Consider the following 8,238-nt stretch of genomic DNA (forward strand, 5'->3'; position numbering starts at 1 on the left):
TGTGGTCTTTTGTGATGGGCTTCCTTCCCTCAGCATGATGCTGTCAAGGTTCACCCATGTTGTAGCCGTGTCAGTGTTCATTCCTTTTTATGGCCTAGTGATATTCCATTGTTTGGCTGGGGTACTATTGTTTGTCCTCCGTCCTTCAGCGGATGGACGTCTGGGTTGTTTCCACTTTGCCACGGTGAGCAATGCTCATTCGGAAGCCCGTTTTCATTTCTTTGGGGCACACACCTGTGGGTGCAGGTTCTGGTCACCTGACTTTGCTCTGACCAGTGGTTTGGGGCCAGCTCTCATCCCTACCTCCCCAAGGCTCCCAGCCGCCCAGCCTGGAGGGGAAGGGGGCCTTGTTCCCACGCTTTGCTAGCAAGCTGCGCCAGGGACTGAGGTGCAAGGCGTCCCTCCCAAAACGTGATGGGTGTGCCTCTGCCCTCACCCGCCCCTTCGCAGCCCCTCCAGTGGCACTGAGAAAGTCCCAGTGAGAACGCCTCTCAACTCTCGTGAGTTTCCTTTTTGGCCAACCTGCAGTTCCCATCCTTTGGCAAAACAGCCAAACCTGCTAGGATCGGTGGTGGGGGAAGAAACTTCTAGGTTCTTTTGGCTGGTCTAGGAATTAAATTGACATGAGACTGACTAATGGGAAAAAATCAATCAGAAGTTTAATGGCCAAAACCCTCACCTTAAATATCATCTTCAGCTAAACACAAACGAGGATGTTGAGTGTAGGGGAGAGTCAGGTGTGGGGAGTGAGGAAAAGCCCGCTGGTCCAGGGTGAGGTCGTGATGCAGATTTACGTCATTGACTTCCCCACTGATGAGAGTTTCCAGAGATGTGGTCCTTTCCTTCTGGATACAGAGAAGGAGGCACCCTTACAGCTGGAGATTTCCCTGGCAGATGTCAATGATTCTTACAAAAGGGTAACTTTTACTTGGCTTTCAGAGTTTTTCACCATGTCTGCTGTTTCCTGGAAAGTAACCAGCTTAATGTAGTACTCCAAAAGGACACATTTGAGGGTGGCAAATTCTGTCCCCCTGCAAATCTAAGGTGGTGTTTTGTTTACGTTGTTTTTTATAGTTACCTTCTGTTTACGGCTGGTTTTCCCTTTAGGTAAATAAAGTGAGTCAGTTGAAAGAAACATAGTGAGAGGACAAGCGGCTGGGGAGAAAATGAGGTGGTTGGTTGAGTCGTGGGATGACTGGGGTCTGGGAAACCCCAGGAAATCAGTCCTATTGGACCAGGAGGTGGGAGACCGGCCCACTTGTGTTCAAATGTTGCGTTACGGTTCTCCCTCTCTCTCTCCCTCTCTCTCTCCCTCTCTCTCTCTCTCTCTCTCTCTCTCTCTCTCTCTCTCTCTCTCTCTCTCTCCCTCTCTCCCTCTCTCCCTCTCTCCCTCTCTCCCTCTCTCCCTCTCTCCCTCTCTCTCTCTCTTCCTCTCTCTCCCACTCTCTCTCCTAGGGGAACAAAATTTGCCGTCCCAAATGTCTCCGGCCTGCGAATTATTTCCAGCTGAGAACTAACGCCCAAAAGACTCAGGAAGAGGCATTGATCTTCTGTCTTAGCTTACTGAATTAGAATTTAGACAGAGGGCCTGTTTCAGGAATAGCATGGTCACCAGAGATTTCCACAAGGAATGAGGCCAGGTGTGGTGGGGAAACTCAGACTACAGTCCACTCTGTGTCCCGTTGTCTCTGCAGGCTCAGCAATAATTCATAATTCATAATTTTTATTGAAATATAGTTTGACTTACCATATTGTGTTAGTTTCAGGTGGAAAGTACAGTGTTTATTTGCAGAGTATCAAGCAAGGAGTACGGGCAGCTCGTGCTCAAAAGACCCAAACGCCTGATGGCGTTCAGGGAAGGGTTTTTAAAGGCAACATTTGGGGTGAGGGTTGCATCTTGTGGACTTGCCTCTGATGGGTTGGTGGTGAGGTAACAGGGTGGTGTCCCAGGAATCTCAGTCATTGGCCTTCTGGCTCCAACAGGGCTGGGGGTTCTCAGCATGTAGTCCCCATCCTCCACCTGGGCAGGGGTTCTTAGTTTCTGCAGAAGTTGAAGATATGTGTCATATTATTATGTACATCCCTTGAGGAGGAGCTAGGGTTCTGTTTATTGTTTAGGCTTTCATTACTTTTCTTGCTTAACTGCTTTTCCTTTGTTCCTGTGTCCCCCCACTTCCCTAATTAGTAACTGTTTGAGTCCCCTCTCTGGAACTGAGGGAAGGCCCAGGAGACTAAAGCCTTTTTTACAAATAAGAAACGGGGGACACAGAGGGGCTTTTGTACCCAGAGGGCCCCACAGGGCCCTGCTCGTTTTCACAGGGTAGAGGAACATTTCTTCTTCCTCGACACTCCCTCTCCTCTTCTTTCTGTTCCTTCTTTTTATTTATGTATTTTTGGGCCGCCCCATGAGGCTTGCTGATCCCCTCACCCTTGGTAGTGAAAGCGCAGAGTCCTAACCACTGGACCACCAGGGAATTCCCTGTTCCTTCTTTTTGTAAAATTACACATCACAAAGTACACCGTCTTCCGTGCATCACAGGATGGGTTGGGACAAACACATACACTGAGTAACCCAACTCCACATAAAGATACCGAACATTACTAAAAAGCCTTCTGAAAAACAGATTCTGGCTCGGCAGATCTTGGGTGCAGCCCAGACGTCCTTAGTATAAGGGGTCCCTGGAGGGTGCTGTGGGGATCCAGTTGGGAGGTGCTGGTCTGGGGCCAGGATCCACAAGCCCGACCATGGACTGGCCCCTGGGTCTCACCGTCTCCCACCGTCTCCTCACATGCACACCGTGCTCTCAGCCCCGAGACCCGGAGTGAGCATCCTCCAGCAGGTGGTGATACAATCCGTCACAGCCTGTTGGCCTGGACCACGTGGGGACTGCTGTCATCTGAGCAGGTGCAGTCACGGTCACTTAGGGCGCTGGGACCTGCCTGACCAGCACAGGGGCAGCTGATGGGGACCCACAGACGCCTTCCCCCGCCACGCACACTATTTTCAAATAATATGCGTTAATATTCAAAAATCGGGAAACTTCGCTTTAAAAAATAACCAAATTTCTAATTTTTTTGTCTCAAAACAAAAAACCCCAAGGATCTAGCGATGTCAGGCTGTCCGTCCCCAGACGCTGAAGTGGCTGGAGCACCCAGCAGCTGCCCTGCTATCTAACCATCCCCTCTACCTGCCCACTCAACTCATTTCTCTTCCAGGTCTGGCCCCTGGAGACATGTGAGATTTCAACTCCTGGACCATATAAAAACCATCCCTGAGAAAGCAGTAACCCACATAAGGCCACCACATCACAGGACCCCTGGAATAGGGTGACATGTGCCCTGGTCCAAACACCTCTTCTCCCTGGGGCCTGCCTGCAGCTGGCGGTGCAAAGGGGCCATAGGTGTAAAGGCCCCAGAGAGAAACGGGGGAAGGTGGAATGTATTGATTGCCTTTCCACCCAGGATCATTTGCCAGGTGAGACTGGGATGGAGACTAAACGGTGGGGGCATCACCACCTCCCTTTTCTGTGCCAGTGACAGACATAAGCAGTGGATTGCAGCTCTCTTTCTCTTGGAGCCAGGGTTTACCAGTCTTGGCTATCGACATTCGGGGCTGAATCACTCTGCGGCTGGAGCGGGGAGGAGGGTGACCTATGCATTCAGTGTAGGACCCTGAGCAGCACCCCTGCGCTGGCCCCACGAGGTGCCGGGAGCACCAGCCCGCCCCCCGCCGCCCCCGCTGCGACAACCAAAAATACCTCCAGGCACTGCCAAGCACCCCGCAGATGCCGCTCAGGGATTGAGACGGGGCCAGCTGATTAGAGCTGGCCCAGGTGAAGCCTCTTTGCCACCGTGCGGGGTGCGCGTGTCCTGGTTTGCATATCCGTGCTCTAGCACCGTGACTCCCTCCAGAGCCTCGCTGCATCAGACCAACGTGCAGATCCCCCACTTGGCTCTGCAGCCCTGCCCCTCGGTGTGGAGCAGTGATTCAGAGACGGGTAAGGGCGGGCGCCTGTCAGAGCAGCTCCAAGGAGCGCTGGCCCCATTACGGTGGCCGGTCTCCATTTACACGAGGGCCGGCCCGGGCAGACACGTTCATCTCCTCGCATCACTGAACCCGGGAGCCAGCTTAAGCCTCCGGCGGCGGCCTCTTCGTCCCCTCCCCCTCGCGCAGAGGCCGGCTGCCGGCTGATGCAAGAGGCTCCGGGATTGCGTGGCTTCCTTCCCCAGAGCGGCAGTTCCCCGGGGACGTGCGAGTGAACCGGCTGCCGCCGCGGTCGCGCGCACACGGAAAGCACAGGCGGGGCGTGGCGCTGCCGGCCCTCTGCTCGACGGGGAGTTGGAGGGGCCGGGCTGGAGTTCTGCAAGAGGGGGACCACGGAGGGACCCTGCGTCCTCCTGGAGCCCTTACAAACGCTGTGGGCATAGAAGGGAGAAGGGGAAGGCAGAGCGACCGTGTGTGCGCCCCCCCCCCCCAGGCACACCGTCAGAGATGGGGTGGTGGGGAGGGGCGATGTCCTCAAGAGGGACAGGGACGCCCGCTTCAGCAGCGCTGGGGACTCTGGGCGAGGCTCAGATCCTGGGCGCAGTGGGGCTTTCTGGACGTGGGGGCCCCGTGGCTGCAGAGAGAGGGGCCGCGCGGCCTTGCTGCTGCCTCTGCAGGGCAGGCACGCGCCTTTGCTTCGCTGTGTGTTGGGCGGGGCGCTCTGACGCCGGTTAGCTGTCCTCCGTGTCACCATTGCCTGAATGAAGAGAACCAGGCGGTGGCAGGGGTTCGGGGGCTGCGGCCTTTGCCACAGGGGTTCCCGCCCACCACACGAACATTTGGGCCTGGATGCATCTGGGGGACGGGCGCGCGTCCTGTGCACCGTGCGCTGTCGAACAGCACCCCGATCTCCACCCCGAGATGCCACGGCACTGCCCATCCCCCCCAGTACTGACAATCAAAAATGCCCAGTGTCCTGGGGGTGCCAGCCTGGAGGCCCCGAGCACAGCCCGGGGAGCTGTCCTTTCCTCCTCTGGCCAGTGGAATGTCCCGTCCCGTCCCTCACCCCGCCACGTCCACATCGCCCTGCCCCTTGAGCTTCTTGGCCCTGGCCTCTCTGGAGGCTGGCCGCCCTCTGCCTGGGCTCTGCTGCCCTCCTCGGGGCTGGGCTGCCGGGAGGAGGCTCCTGCCAGACGTCCGCAGGAGGGGAAGCTGGCCCCCACCGGCCTGATGTGAATACAGACTCCTGGGCCAGCTGGGCTCATCTCGGTCCTCTCGGAGGTCTCCTGAGAGGCCCCCAGCACCTGCTTGGGTGTAAGGAGCATGGACATCTCCCTCTCAAAAGTCACATTTCCCTAGAAAGCGGAGAAGAGACGCTGTGGCCTCTGTCCCGCGGCAGGCGTGGTGCCGGGGGCTCCGGACGCTGTTTCCCTTCCTTCCCACCTGAGTGAACCACGGGTGTTAAAGAAAACGTGATTCCTCACACGTGCTGAAGGTGGTGAGGCCGACTCAGGGCCGTCGTGTCGCGATGGGTGTGGGGCCCCTGCAGTGGGATTTGCAGGAGGGGAGAGCGCTCAACTCTGAATACAGCGTCAGCAAGCGGGGTATTACAGCCGAGGAGCAGGTGGGGGTCACTGGATGGAAACAGTCATAGGAGGAAGCATCAGGGATGGATGAGGGAGACTCTGGCTAACCAGACCCAACAGGATTCTTGCTGAAGGCAGCCCAGGGGGTCAGACATCACCAGGGAGGGGGGGGATGAGGAGCTCGGGTGGTCAGAAATCAAAGGTGGGCGATTCTGGCTAAACCGACTCAGCAGGCTTCTTGCTGAAATTGGGCTCTTGAGGGCGTGCCCAAGGATGAGGCCTCGTTGAAAACGTGCTCAGAGGCGCCTGACTAGGGCTTGGTCCAGGGAGAGCCCCTGTTGCGCAGTGCGGTGGGCTTTTGTTACCTCTGCTGTCGTCACTGCTCGGGAAGAAGTGGGACTCGGGGAGGCCGGGTCACTGGCTGCAGGCCCCCGGCGCCGCAGCTGGGCAGGCATAGGAGGCCGGCAAGGCCACGCTGGGCCCAGACGTGTCCCCGTGAAATGTTGGCGTCCGGTGAGGGGGGGACGGGAGGCCGGGTTTCCTCTTTCTGCCCCGCACTCCCCCGCCATCAGGCCCCAAGATATGGAATACGGTGGACGACCCTTTTCTGGGTGGAGGCCCCTTAACTTGACATCTTTCAGGGGTTTTCGGGGAGGTAGATGAGGATGAGGCCTTTCTCACCAGCGCTCCAAGCTGTTGCTCTCCCTTCAGTTCCACACCAGCAGGGCCCTGGCGGGACACGCGGCCTCCAAGGAGGACAGCCTAGGGACCGCGCTTGGCAGCCTGGGAGGTCTTCTTAGTCAAATGCTCTCTCTTAGAAGGAAGAGGAGACAGAGGCCCAGAGAGGGGAACTGTTCGTCTAAAAGCTACAGTTACAGCTCTTCTCGTGTTAACTTTAAGTTTGTTATAAACGCCAGCACTACAGAAACCCAAAGTCCTTGGTCCCCTCCATCCTCCTCCCCGTCGGGTCCTCAGAGGTAAACCTGGCTTCTCTCCTGGTAACATCTCCTCTGAGGGCTGGGGAGGACAGCAGTCTGGCTCTTCTTCTGGGGGAAGCTGTGAAATTAAAGCGTCCTCCACCCTCAGAATCATGTGTGCGCATGGGTAATTGTGCATTTCAGAACAAGAGGATTCTAGGGACAAGTTTCCTAAATAGCCGAGTATTGCCTCTCTTTCGAGTTTGGTTTGGTTTGGGTTTTTGAGAGCTGCTGTAACAAATTACCATAAATCGTGTGGTTTAAAACAATAAGAATGGATTCCCTCACAGTTCTGGGGGCCAGAAGTCTGAAGTCCAGGTGTCAGCAGGTCTGAGCTCCCTCCAAATGCTCCAGAGTAGAGCCTTCTGTACTGGTCAGGTTTCTCCAGAGAAACAACCAACAGGATGGCTCCAGGTACAGAAAGAGATTTATTCCAACGAATTGCTCACGTGACTGTGGAGGCTGACAGGTCCTATGATTGGCACCCTGGACACCCAGGAGAGCTGTCATGTGGTCCCAGTCCAAAAGCCAACATGCTTTAGACCCAGGAAGAACTGATGCTTCAGGTTCCAAAGGCAAGAGAAAACTGTTGTCCCAGTTCAAAGGCCATCAGGTAGGAAGAATTCTCTCTTACTCAGTGGAGGGTTGGCCTTTTTGTTCTATTTAGGGCTTCAACTGATTGGACGAGGCCCACCCACATTATGGAGGGCAATCTGCTTACTCAGTCCACCAATCTACATATATATTTTTTAAATTTATTTTTGGCTGGGTTGGGCCTTCGTTGCTGTGCGCGGGCTTTCTCTAGTTGCGGTGAAAGGGGGCTACTCTTCGTTGCAGTGCGCAGGTTTCTCATTGCAGCGGCTCCTCTTGTTGCGGAGCACAGGCTCTAGGCATGCAGGCTTCAGTGGCTGTGGCTTGCAGGCTCTAGAGCGCAGGCTCAGTAGCTGTGGCGCACGGGCTTAGTTGCTCCGCGACACGTGGGATCTTCCCGGACCAGGGCTCGAACCCGTGTCCGCTGCATCGGCAGGCGGGTTCTTAACGACTGTGCCACCAGGGAAGCCCCCACCAATCTACATATTAATTTCATCCAAAACACCCTCAGAGAAACACTTAGAATAATGGTTGACCAAATTGCTGGGCCCAGTCAAGGTGACAAATAAAATTAATCTTCACACCTTTCCTGCCTCTTCCAGCTCCTGGGGGCTCCTGGTGTTCCTTGGCTTGTAGCTGCATCTCTCCAATGTCTGCCTCTGTCCTCACGTGGCCGCTGGAAAATCCAGTGTCTCTGCATCTCAAACTTCCCTCTTCTGCCTCTTTAAGGACACCAGTCATTGGATTTTGTAACTTGATCACATCTTCAAAGACCCTGTTTGCAGATAAGGTCACATCCCCAAGTACCAGGGGTTAGGACTATGGACATGCCTTTCGGGGGACACTAAATCCAGTGAGGGTGGGCCCTAGATCCAATCACTGGTGACCTTATATAAAGACACGTGAAGACACAGAGAGGAGGAGGCCTTGTGAAGGTGGACAGAGATTGGAGGGATGTAGGTGTAAGCCCAGATGCCGAGGACTGTCGGCCACCAGAGCTGGAAGGGTTAAGAACGGACCCTCTCCTAGAGCTTTTTTTTTTTTTTTGGTACGCGGGCCTCTCACTGTTGTGGCCTCTCCCGTTGCGGGGCACAGGCTC

The sequence above is a fragment of the Physeter macrocephalus genome, chromosome 17, assembly GCF_002837175.3.
Source record: "Physeter macrocephalus isolate SW-GA chromosome 17, ASM283717v5, whole genome shotgun sequence".
In the NCBI taxonomy this organism is placed as follows: Eukaryota; Metazoa; Chordata; class Mammalia; order Artiodactyla; family Physeteridae; genus Physeter; species Physeter macrocephalus.